General features: G+C 36.6%; 1 pseudogene; it reads right to left on the bottom strand.

Moving 5' to 3' along the window:
- Positions 1-501: 501 nt before the first annotated feature.
- Positions 502-13,486, bottom strand: part of LOC127451003 (uncharacterized) — a 33,182-nt pseudogene continuing 20,197 nt past the window's right edge.

Here is a 13,486-nt window from a genome sequence, read left to right as displayed (position 1 = left end):
TTCGCTAGCTCAGGCTGCAGTATTTTAGACCATGTTTACAGCTGGTAATAAGCTGTAATTCGGATGATCTGATAACAAGTGGTCAGCCGTAAATACAGGTGTAAACTGGGTGTACAACCTGCAGAGGTAGCTGAAAACATGTGACAAGTGACCACATCGCATTTGAGGTGTAAACCTTGTCCTGATGCATTTCAGGCAGCAGTGTAGCACCATCCCTCACTTGTTTATCAACCACTGCATTAAAGCAAGAGTTTAAACTCTTCATGACACTGGTTACATACGGCTTTAAAAGGAAATAACCATCCGATCTGTAAATTTGAAAAGGAGAATAGTACCAGAACTCCACGGATCTTCTTCACTGTCTCATATCAAAATGCAGTTACACAGATGACAAGCACACACTCAGCTGACACAGGTACTCCACTAAAATAGCAGAATTCTACTCGAAATGGTGCGTTTGTACTTGGATTAAATTTCAACCGCATCTGGGAGAAACAGAGCACCATTTTTTCATGCATTCTTTCTTTTATTAAATTTTTGTGGTTTATTATCATGCAGTAACATACTGACATAGTGATTAAAGTTATTTTATCATGAAATCAGAGACCATCCCCTTCAAATCTGAACACAAGTAGTCCCAGGAGACGCATTTGAGTGATCAGGTTTAAACAGCAATGTGTCCTACAGGATAAACTAAAATTCTACAGAATTTAGTTATATCTATCTGTCTGTCTATCATTTACAACATAATTCTTCAAAGAAAAAGCTTTTACTTGGCACCAAGACTAAAGGAACAACTACATGCCAGCTGTTCAACATGAATTATTTTTTGGAAACCATATAAGCAAACAAGATGTGTGTGGACTAGGTTCTTTATTGATTTTTCTGGTTATGACAATTGGCACAGCTTTTAGTTTTAAAATCATTATCTTGCAGTTAAAGGAACCATCACTTTAAATGGTAAATGTAATCAATAAAGTGAAGAAAAAAGATATCAAAGTGACCGTATCAATACAACATAAGGTTACATTCCAAAGCAAATGGAAAGCATACTGTATATCTAATTAAGATCGTTTCACTGCACACAGTTTGTGTGGGGACGGGTTGAGGGTAAACCCCACAGATGGTGTAAGATCCAGCTCATCTTCAGACACTCCAGGTGGAGGAGTGAAACGGAAAGCCTGAAGGAGGGAGGTGAAGAACAGGAAGAGTTCCATCCTGGCCAAACCCTCTCCAAGACACACCCTGTGCCCTGAGGGAGGTGAAAATGACAAATTAACAAAAGTTTTCTCTGTAGGAATAAAAGAACTAGTAAATTCAAAGCGCACTGTACCCGCAGAGAAGGGCATAAAAGCATCCTTTTTTACGAACTGGCCCTGCTTATTTAGGAAGTGTCCTGGGTTGAAGGTATGTGGTGTTTCCCACTCATTTTCATCTTTTAATACAGTTACCAGTAGTGGGAAAATGCTGGTACCCTGCAAAATAGATAAGAACATAATAAGTACTCTAGTAAATTATAATTGACACATGGGGTGAACACATAATGAGAGGGCTATTCCTACTATGCAGTACATTTCCATGTCCTCACCATATATAGACAGATAGATAGATAGATAGATAGATAGATAGATAGATAGATAGATAGACAGACAGACAGACAGATAGACAGAAAGTCAGACAGACAGACAGACTATATGGCCAAAAGTTTGTGGACACCATATGTGCTTGATGAACATTTGATTTCAAAACCTTAGGCATCAATTTCCCCCTTTGCTGTAATAACAGCTTCCACTCTTTTGGGAAGGATTTCCACTATACTGTATGTAGTAACATGGCTGCAGGGATTTCCTCTCATTTAGACACAAGGCTATCAATGAGGTCAGGAACTGATGTTGGTCGATGGGGCCTGACTTACAGTTGCTGTTCCAGTTCACCCCAAAAGTGATCAGTGGGGTTCAGGTCTGGGCTTTGTGCAGGCCAGTCAATTTCTTCCACGCCAGACACAGTAAACCATTTCTTTATGGTCCTCACTTTGTTCACAGGGGCATTGTCATGCTGGAACAGAAAAGGGCTATCCCCAAACAGTTGCCACAAATTTGGACGCACACAAAGCCCAAGCCATTACATAAAGAAACATTAAGATTTTTCTTTACTGGATTTAATGGAGTAACCAAATTCATAAATTAGAAGGGGGTGTCCACAAACTTTTGGCCATGTAGATATACAGTAGATATATAGATTTTTGGAATTTTGGAATGACTTCGGCAGGGTTTATGCTCAAGTGATCAGGGGGGATCTCTCACATTTCTCTCGGACTTTACCCAGGGAATGGAGCTCCAAAGTCAGAAAGGCAGTCAAGGACGTCCACCTGGGACTTTGACTCAGTGCTTGTGTCCCAGAATCCCTGGGGGTCCAGAGTCCAAGTATACCCATGGAAGGGAGATTTTCTGTGGGGGTGGTCACTTACAGACCTTACCCGGGTAAGTAAGGACCATGAGAGACCCTCCTGTACCGCTTGAGTCCAAACTCTTCCCAAGTCATCAGGGGCTTACTTACTCCCCATGAGTGTCCATCATGTGCTCTCTGGAACATTGCAAAAAAGAAAAGGAAGCTCCCTTCCCCAGGTAGACTGGGAATTGTTACCTCCGGAGACTCTGGGACTCAAGAGCTAAGTAAAAGTCCCCTGGAAAGGGAGCTCCAAAGTTGGTGACACAGTAAAGGAAGGTCCAGAGGTCCAGAGTCCGCTTGTCTTATGTCTATGCGGAGGATGTAATTTCAAACAAATTACATCCCTTCTTTGCAGGGATTCACCTGATACGTGTTGTCATAACATAAGTGTTTCCATACGTCAACCTTGGGTTTTAGGTACAGTGAAAGTAGGTCGTTCTTTACCTTTAACTTAGGTCGGCCTTTAACTTATGCTGCATGGCTAACCTGCTCTATAGCAGGTTTTGTTCTGGGTAATGGATCTCTAATAGATGCTGAACCAATCAGCTGTGAGTAAAGTGACATACCTGACGCAATGAGGTCACTCCCCCATGTCTCTTAACGTGCACTCACAGAAAAATCTCAGAAATCCACAAAAACGACTCTTCGTTATAAATTACTTATTTGAGAGTCTAAATATAAAGTTTTGGTAGATGGAGTCATTTATTTTATTTAAATACACAATAATTGTTTTTCATTTACCTACTCTATAAAATAAAAAGCCATAAAATATTAAATATCTATGAAAATATAAACATGATATATATATATATATATATATATATATATATATCTTTCTTTCCATTTCACATGCGATTGGCTGTTTGCTCATTCATGTGCATGAACATGTGAACTAATCTTAAACTCGGGATCAAAGCCTGAGTTGACAGAGAAAGTTTATGAGCAGCTTCATGGTACAAATTAAGCCTGATTAGACTGATTTGTTTTGGTCATCTCGAAACCAATCCTGAAACCCTGCATTTATTTTACAACCTTATAGGTCTCAGGTTGCTTGTTTCTCTTGAAAGATCTGGCAATAATGCAACTTGTATCTCATCCTTAGCACAGAGTACTGTCATTTAAAAAAAAGAACGTTATTAACCACATAACTGTTTTGTGAATTCACCCTGTTTTGAGAATTCGATACCACTTTGATACCACAACAAAATTACAGTTATGACATTAAATAAAAAAGAAATACTAAGATTATTCACTATTAATTGATACTTCAACGAGAAGAATGACCCAAGAACAGTTTATGCGCTAACATCTTATTTTAGCCTGACCTTCTTGATGAGGTATCCATTGAGGTGAATGTCACAGGTGGTCTTACGGGGCACACTTGTGGGGGCTATGTTGGCCAATCTCTGGGTTTCATGGATCACAGCATCTGTGTAAGGCAAGTTCTTCCTGTCATCCGCCACTGGCTGATATCCACCGATTACTCTGTCAATCTCCTCTTGGACCTTGTCTTTTGAAAAAGCAAGACCATATGGCATAATTACATCTTCTATTCTGATTGGCTGACACACATTCCAAAGGTGTTGATTAACTTTCTTTAATTGCACAGCTATGAAGTAGTTCTGGGTTTGTAGACCTCATTACAGTTGCATTCCACTTCGCATTGTTGTTTACAATTTATTATGCAGTAAATGTTGATTGAAACGGTGGTGTAAGGATTAAGGAACCAGTTCTACTCACACGAGTGTAGACGAAAACTTGAAAAATGTCTTAAGATAAACATATTTACATGTGGTAACCATGGTAAAAGTGGAATACTTGACTACGGACCATTGGATTATTGAACATTTAACTATTTTTTTGTACTGTATTCACAATATAGCATGTCCTTGAATGCCATAGAAACACCTTCAGCTAGAAGATAGTCCTTGACATGTACAAAGGTTAATAGTTGGCCTCTATGCGCGCTGTGCAGTGATATATATCGTAGGGAAGTGCCCGAAGCCGAATCTCCTGTTCGGAAAGGCACGAATAATGACTACAAAACGAATAACGGATTCATCCGAATAATAACAAAAATATTAGTTTGGCTTATTATCCAAGAAGCACATGATAAAACGACATTTTAAATAAAATATCCAAAATTACAACGAATTTATGAATCTTTGCAGCCAATATTTTAAAAGTGTAAACTTCATGAAAAATATTGTGCACGTTGTGATTTCAGATCGGATGGGCATGGTCTCGACTCCATTTGCGTTCTCTGTTTATTGTATGGTTCTGGAGCTTATCAAGTATAACATTAAGATACGACATCATATACATTTTCCACTTCTTGAAATGTCTATGTTAATGTACCACACGATTCACACGTGATTCCCATGTATACATTTATGGCCTAAACCTGAGCATGATGTTAAATTCCTGACCTGAAGTGATGATTTCAGGTCAGAGCTCGTCCATCCATCTCTTAAAGTTGATCACATATATATCCACATCAGCAATTAAGGTAATTATCTGGTTAAGACTGTATTCCGAAAAAAAAGTTAAAATGCTCCATAAAGGTTTAAATGCTTCATAGAGTAGGGTACAACAGGGCTAAAGGCTCCGTGTGGTAAAAGGCTCCATTGATTTCGTTTTCTCCCAAAACACTAAATAGCATCAAAAACTACCACAGGACTTTCCTAAACAGCTGTTTGTCACTATACACTGGAACATGTTCCTGTTCCATGAGATTCCTGATGTTCCATTGATTTTGAGGCAATTCATATTATTTTAAATGTTGCAAATTTATGTAGCTAATGAAAATCCCTGAAATGAATACATTTCGTTTGAGACAAAATACTTATTTATCATTTTCAGTTTTGTTTAAGGTCATTAAATCAAACATTTGTAATAATTGTCCAATAAGTGAAAGGATAGTATTTGGGGTAAAAAGCCCCCCTGTTGCAGGGGCTAAATGCCCCTATTAAGCACATTGTTTTTCTTAAGTGGGGCAAATAGATTTGTTATGAAAAATGTTCAAAGTGGGCTTACTTTGGCTCATCTTCATCAATCATAATAGAGTTTAGTTTGTTTATAGAATACTTGAAATGTAAAAAAAAAAAAATCAAACGTGTTTGAAATTAACAGGAAATAGTTGACTTTTTTCTGAAGTGGTTATTTTGAAGAAGCATCATCTTAATTTGTTACTCAAAGCATCTTGCTGTCTCAAAATTATTTGCATTATTTGACAAATTGTGCCCTATAACTATTGCCCCGGTATCTACACAATATCACTTTAAATCCAAGTGTGGGGTAAAAGGCAACCTCGCCACAATTTGTTTTTAAACTGAATTTTAATCAAAACAACCTTTCGTTATTATTTCATTTCACACAAATTATGTTGCTCTATCAATATTCAATAAAATAAATCAATTTCTTTGACCTTGATACATTCTGTGACCAGAAAAAAGCAAAATTTCCTGAAGGTGTGCCTTTAGCCTACTATACTCCTGCTTATGTAAAATGAAGAAACTGAAATTATTTTTTAAACTGTGCTAAATGAGAATGTTAAGTGTTCTTGAGCTCTGGAAAGACATTATATAAATCTATTATTATTATTATTATTATTATTATTATTATTATTATTTAACCTGTTGATGTGCATGCACCCCCCTAATTAAATGAACTAATTAAATAATGGTGTCATATCATAAAAATTCCTGATAGGCTTACGGGACTTTCACTTGCTTGTAGGCTTTATTGATTTATTTTCATTTCTTTTAATGTTTGAATTTGCATTTATTATTCACTGCAAAATGTGTCAACTTGACATTTCACATTTTGCTTGACACCTCCTGCCTCCAGAATAATGTTGTTAGCCTATACATGCACAGACAAGTGAAAATTCTGTTTCATGCAGATATTAATATCAGAAATACCAGGAGAAACCACAGTTAACAACATTTTCCACAGTTAATGTGGCCTGCAAATTCAGCTTAATTTGGTAAGAAAACAAAATGTAATAATTAAATGACATAATAATTGTATAATAATAATAATAATAATAATAATAGGCTATTATTATGAAAAGGCATACACAAGGCACATATTAATAGAAACTATAAATGTAAGAGTAACGTTTAAAAATGGTTTCATTTAGTTTTGACGCACTTCCGGTTTAAGCCCCGCCCATACCCGGTTCTATCCGAATACAGATACAGATAATTTTGTCATATGAAAAAATACAGATAATGGCTTCACTGCACAACAGGTGTTTCACATCATAATATTCTGTTACTATATCATGATTTTGTCAAAGCTGGAATGCTGTATGTGTTTTCTAATTTTCAGTAATTCAATGGTCCATTGTCAATTTTCCCAACACATTCTTGTTCTGCTAGAGCTCTAATACTAATGCGTTTCTCTGACATTCATTCACATAGGATGTTTTTGTGTTAACATTGACATTTGCAGGCACACCTTGTATTTGAGGGTATTTGGCCATTAGCAGAAGACTCCAGCATAGTGTTGTTGTTATAGTATCAGTACCGGCAGCAAACAGGTTATTAACTGTACAAAATAGATTCTGCATATGGTACAGAGTCTCTTTTTGCCAGATTCCTGCACAAATTGTGATGGTGACATGCAGAATAAGTGTCAGATTGGATAAAACATTTGCTCTACAAAGTACTTAGCAATACTAGAACAATAAAAATGCTTATTAAAATTACTATGATTAGAACTATTAATTGCTATGGTGTACAATTAAATCAAATAGACCAAATTAAAGCAATCAGTTAATTAAAGGAATGTTCCAGTTTAAATATAATTTAAACTCTATCGGCAGCATCTGTGGTATTCTGTCCATCACCACAGAATGCTACAGATACAATTTTTTCTAAAGCACTTGCATGAATTGTTATGTATATATAAATGTGTCTAAATCATCCTTTTGAGGTAGGACTAATTACCAGCATATTTCCTGTGGGTTGAGATTACTTAGTACAAAAATGAAAAGGGCTAATCTGCTAATCGATTTAATCTGGAATATTCCTTTAAATCTGGATTACTTTTAGGCCATGTACACACTTAAAAGATTCACAAGTGATAACCATATACATTTTTTAAGTGATTTCAGCAAAATGTGGTTGTCACAACTGTATTTAGCTGCAGTGTTTACATATGCTACAGTAGGCTACCTTGTCTATTTGCTGTTGAATAAGAAAAGAATCAGCAAACCCTCTGGGATCTTGAGGGTCCAAAGTCTTTAGCAAGCCTTTTATGAGTTTCTCACTTTCTTTAAAGCTATCCCTGAGGTTGTTCATGATTTGTTTTTGATTCGTCACAAATGGACGTAGCCAAGGAAATAGGTTGTAGAGCTATAAACAAACAGAATGAAAAAGAATTATAATGCACCACTGAAAAATTTACTCACTGGGACAAATGCTCAAATCTAACATCACCTTCAATAATAAACCAATTATTTCCAATAATAAATCTGAGATAACTGTAAGTATGTAATTCTTGAACATCTAAAAACATTTGGTAAATAACTAGCAGTGTGCATGAATAATTTGTAGATGTACAGGATGTGTACCTGGATTGAGGCTGAGCCAACCATTTTCATGTTTTCGTATACTCGTTGGACCATTTCATGTAACTGAGGGTTGCTGTACTCAAATCTGTAACCGTAGACTATCGATGAGATTATGTTTGAAATAGCAAGGCTCACAGGCAGACTGGTATCGAATGGTTTTCCTGCAGAGGGGTGAGAACATGTTAATACTTAATTCAATTTGAATTAAATCACAATTATTGTCCTTGTGGTTTGCAATCCTACCTTCAAACTTCTCAAATTCCTCTCTTAAATACTCTGACTCTTCAATGATTTTATCTTCACTTCCTCTCTTCCCCATCCCAAATTCTCGCAGTTTTGAGAGAGCAAAGCGTCTCATTTGTCTCCAGTTTTCACCATTGGAAAATATAACCCCTACAAAGGAATCATTTAATCATAAGTTAAAGTGGATTTCTGACTGGAATCCCAGCAGATTGAAAAATGATTTGGGAATTTTGAATAATGTAATCTTTCATTTGAACATGCTTCCCACCTGGTGCTGAAAAATTCACTGTGAAAAAGTACAGTAATTTTATTGTGATACATTAATGGTTTTAGATTGTAAAACCACATTACAGTGCCTATAAATGTTTTCACCACCTTAAAAGTTTTCACTTTCTAGAAAATTTTGAGAAAATCAGAAATCATGCCAAAAAGTCGTGTAACTCTTAAGCGGTATACATTTGTTAAAAATGTAAAATTAGTAGAACAGATGGTATTTATTTGTGAAATATAATGTAGCCTCCCTTTTTTATATTTGAAAAACAAAAAAACATCACATTTGTTTGTTAAGCCTGTGGTTCATGACAGCTTCCCTTTTCTCTTAAATGGCAATCGCTATCTGTTTATTTGAGAGTCGAGATTATCTTTGTGAAGCTGATTGTGTTTGTTTGCAAAATGTTCCATTTGTTTGTTTCGTTTTGGCACAAAATTAGCGTGATACACACGGACAGCATGAGCATGGTGAGTGTGCGATCAAGTGCCACCCATCATTGACAGATTAAAAATCAAGAAAACCATTTACACCTAGCGCACCAGTTTACATTACAATCATCTTTACGTACTATATAGAGTACACCACTTGCATTCACCTGGAAATGCAACCTGTAACAGATGTTGTTTTTGCTGCAAAGTCTGTGATTGATATTGATATTGTTAACTGTAGTTATTTTTAAAAAATGTAGATGTTATATGGGTAACACTTTACAATAAGGTTGTATTCGTGAACATTAAGTTAACAAATTAGTTAACATGAACTCACAATTTTACTGCAATTATTAATCTTAGTTAATGTTAATTTCTACATATACTAATAACTTTTAAAATTAAAGGTTGTATATCTTTAGTTTTAACATTAGTTAATGCATTATAAAAAATTTAAATAAAACATGAACTACCAATGAACAAATTGTACATACATTAACAAAGCTGTAAATATATATTGTTCATTGTTAGTTCATGATACCTAATATGTTAGCTAATGTTAACAAATAGAACCATACTGTAAATGGTTATATATTTAATTTGCGAATTTGCTAACTCTTTATTTAACATCCTGCCCCTGGCTCTGATGTAAAATCAGCTCTTTTGACTTTATGGTAGTTATTTTAGCATTATGCTGTTATTGAGCCCTTAAGAAACAAACTCTGAGTAAATTAATACAGTGTAAAAACAGTAATAATAAAAAGTAAGTAATAATTTTAAAAGTAAAATAAGTAAAAATACAATAATTGTTTAAAAGGGTTGTGGCAGAATTCCAAGCTACAGCCCTGAAAAGGATTAACGTGTATTGTAAATGCAAAGCACTCCGATCAATATTACTAACACAGAGAAGGAGATGCCCCCATTGCTTTATTTAGATGGCGATAACAGGATACAGTTTTTAAAAACAAACTATTGTCAACTACTAACAGAAACTTTTAAAACCAACGGCTAAACCAGTGATGGTTTAGGGTGTCATATTAAAGCGAGTAGTTGTTTTGAATTTTAAATTCATAATTATTTAAAATCACTTTGTAGATATGCTTTCACTTTGACGAAATAGTCTTTTCTGTTGATGAGTGACAAAAAACAAACCAAAGTAAGTTCACTGTTATTCAATGCTGTAAAACAAATATGAAAAAGTCCCAAGAGGGTGAACACTTTTTATAGGAACTGAACTTTAATATACTATGGTATTGAATGATTACCATATTAATATACCATAGTATTTACATGGTATTTCAAGGTGCTTTGATGAAAACAATACTGTTGCAATGCCATGGTTCATGTAAAAAATATATATATATATATATATATACACACACACGCATATACATATATTACCATGGTACCATGTCCTAAAACCGTAGTAATACTATGGTACTTTTTAATGATGAAATAACATTGAATATGTCTGCATAGTAATTATTTATGTAGTATATTATACTATAAAAAACAAAAATAATCTCTGGTGGAACAGTACAAGCCTAAGCGCTTGATTCGTTTTGATATTATTTACACAAAATAATGTGTGTTTATTAAATTCCCTATTTATTGGAAGACGTTAAAGAAAAAGACTGAATTCTTACCAAATCCCTTATTGAAATCATGGAATATGGGGGTGATATCTCTGTCTCCAAATTCCTCTGAAAGATTCACAAGTGCCTGCTTGACCGTCTTGTATCCCGCCAACACTATGACTTTTTTGGGGCCAAAGTGCACAGTGAAAACTGATCCATATTTTTGTGACAGCTGTAATGCAGAACAGATCATGAAAAGCCATGAACAGCTATTTTGAATGTATACTCTGCAAAATGACACTTGTAAGAATGATCTCAAATGTGCACAAGTTTGATTTTAAAAGTATTTCTACTCAATTCCCTAGTTAAATTGAGATTAGATTATAGCATTTCAGCACTATGATCAAACATCTGTTTAAGTTATCATGAAAACTTCCGTCCACTATGTTCTGTCTTGGAACACCTTCAGCTGTGGGTGTATTCAACCACAATACTGTTGGTGAGAACATTGCTTAAGGCTTGTCTATATGTTTACTGGTAACACAGTATGTCAAATAATCATCTAATGATACATTTTTACATGCAAGCTCACCTCGCAGAGGCTCACGTAGACTTTCTTGAGGTCAAGCATGAGTAGGTTCCCAAGCAGTGGCAATGGTTTGGGTCCTGGAGGTTCTTGTTCCTCATCCTGAGAGCTGGAGCCAGAGAAGAGTAGATAAACAACCAAAAACAGCAGCAAAGCACCTAGTAAAGCACTTGTGCTGAAACCCTGCAAAAGAATTGAACTTTCCATAAAAGCCATAGTCAGATAGATCTAGCATACATGTTTTCAGATAAAACACCAGTAAGGGTTTGATTTGGATCACATTCTTGCTCTTATGTACTTTGTAACCAGAGTCACAGGAGGGGCTACTGTGTACACTGAAGCAGGGTCTGCTCAAATACATGGAAATAAGGGCTTACGTCCAAGAAAAAAAAACACTCCGAACACACCGTCCACCCCTATCAAGGCAGCCCTAAACTTTGTTGACCCAGAAGTTGTTGGGCATGTCGGACTGCCCAAACCAGGGGGTGAACGTTTGGCTGGTCAGTCCACCTTTATGTGGGCAACAAGAATCTTACTTTATTGAGAGCCATTCAAAAATAGCATACTGACTAAATTATTATGTTTCACCAGTGACCGAATTTTAAGCGGCCTATAAAAGTGAGAAATTGACTTACACTCTGAATTTTCCTTTTCTGCTGCAGGTTAAAATAAAAATCCTTTTATGGCTCAGGTTATTGGCTCAAAATAAAAATATTTCCCAAAATTAAGCACCCTTAAAGCAAAGATGGCAGCATGTAGGTTGCATACTTCTGGGGCTGCAGCCAAGCAACTGCCTTTGAGATGAACAGGATAATGGATCGCTCTGTCCAGGTGTTATAGATGTCATTGGGCCAAATCCTCACATATATGTTGTCACACATATGTTCTGAGATAGAAACTGTTTTTCCTCAAATCATCCTGCAAGGCAGATTGGACTCCTTCACAGGCAGTTTCTTGCATGCCAGCCCTAAATTATTTGCATCTCTGCCACTGTATTTAGTTCTGCTTGTTCCAGTTAACTGAACTAACTTGCTTACCTTAAATTCAGTAAGTTTCACATATTTTTAGGTACTTTTATTCTGATTCATCATCTGTGACTTATAGGGCTGAACTTATTCTGTGCTACATGTGGCCTGTGAAAACAAAAAGTAATCCACTAGTGGAAAATATTTCACAACTTTATGGCCACATAAACAATTGTGAGCACGATTTGGAGGTTGCATTGTCCCGCTAAGATTGCATTCTTACTCCGCTGATGGATAGGTTCAGTGTTTGTCCACTCTGTTGACATTAAAACCAGAAACTGGAGATCACTTACATCTCCAGAGCGCCCGGTGCTGTACATTAGCCACAAGCTCTCGTTGAGGGAAACTAAGTACAGCACCGTAGAAAAAGAATGTCTTGCCATCAAGTGGGTGGTCCTCACTCTCCGGTACTACCTGTTGGGGGGGGCCTTCACCCTCTGTTTGGATCACGCCCCACTCCAATGGCTCCACGGCATGAAAGACACCAACACGCGGATCGCTGGTATCTGGCTCTTCAGCCATTTAAATTCAAGGTGGTCCACAGACCGGGAGCGCAGATGGCTGCCGCCAATGAACTTTCCAGAAACGGGTTGGGGGGGGAGTGGTAGGCAGGCCGGAGAGAGAGAAAGCGGTAAGGGTGCTTGCACCTGAGCTAAATTATGTCTAACACCTGTCTCTAATTACAGTGAGCACGGGGAGAGCGGCATAAAAGAGCTACACTGCCAGCAGACCAGGGAGAGAGAGCCTGGGTCCAGAAAATGATTGTTGTGAAGCTGAAGAGATTATTGTGAACTAAGAATTTATTATTGTGAAACTGAAGAGAATAGTGTGTGAAGCTGTGAGTGCTGAAATGTGGTCATTAAAAGCCTTACCTGTGAGTGGAGCAACCTGCCTCCCGTGTCCTCCTTATCGACTGCCTTTACAACTTACATCTTCGGCCACTAGAGACAGTGATTTGAATTTTTCCTCTTATAATAAGCAAATTTGGGATTGTTTTTTTTCATGAAGTCGCTTATAAATATAGAAAGTCAAGTACAATCATGTTTCCGGGCTTGTTGATGCTTGGGCCTCCAGGTGAAAATAAACTGCGACCCACCACAAATAGCCGGTGCTAAATAACTCCATCTACTGTTCGAGCCATGCTCTACATCAGTGGTGTCAAACACACGGCCAGTAGAAGAGTTGTCTGACCTGTACAACCATGGATTTCCGCACTCGCAGCCTAGCGAATACGAGCGATAATGACTAAAGTGACATATACATGGAAAATATTAGAGGTAAAAGTTAATTTCTCTATTGTTTCCAAGTCACTGATAGGTTAATTAGA

Source organism: Myxocyprinus asiaticus, chromosome 13 (assembly GCF_019703515.2).
Source record: "Myxocyprinus asiaticus isolate MX2 ecotype Aquarium Trade chromosome 13, UBuf_Myxa_2, whole genome shotgun sequence".
Taxonomy (NCBI): domain Eukaryota; kingdom Metazoa; phylum Chordata; class Actinopteri; order Cypriniformes; family Catostomidae; genus Myxocyprinus; species Myxocyprinus asiaticus.
Note: the sequence above shows the minus strand (reverse complement) of the source record. Positions and strands in the feature narration are given on the sequence as shown.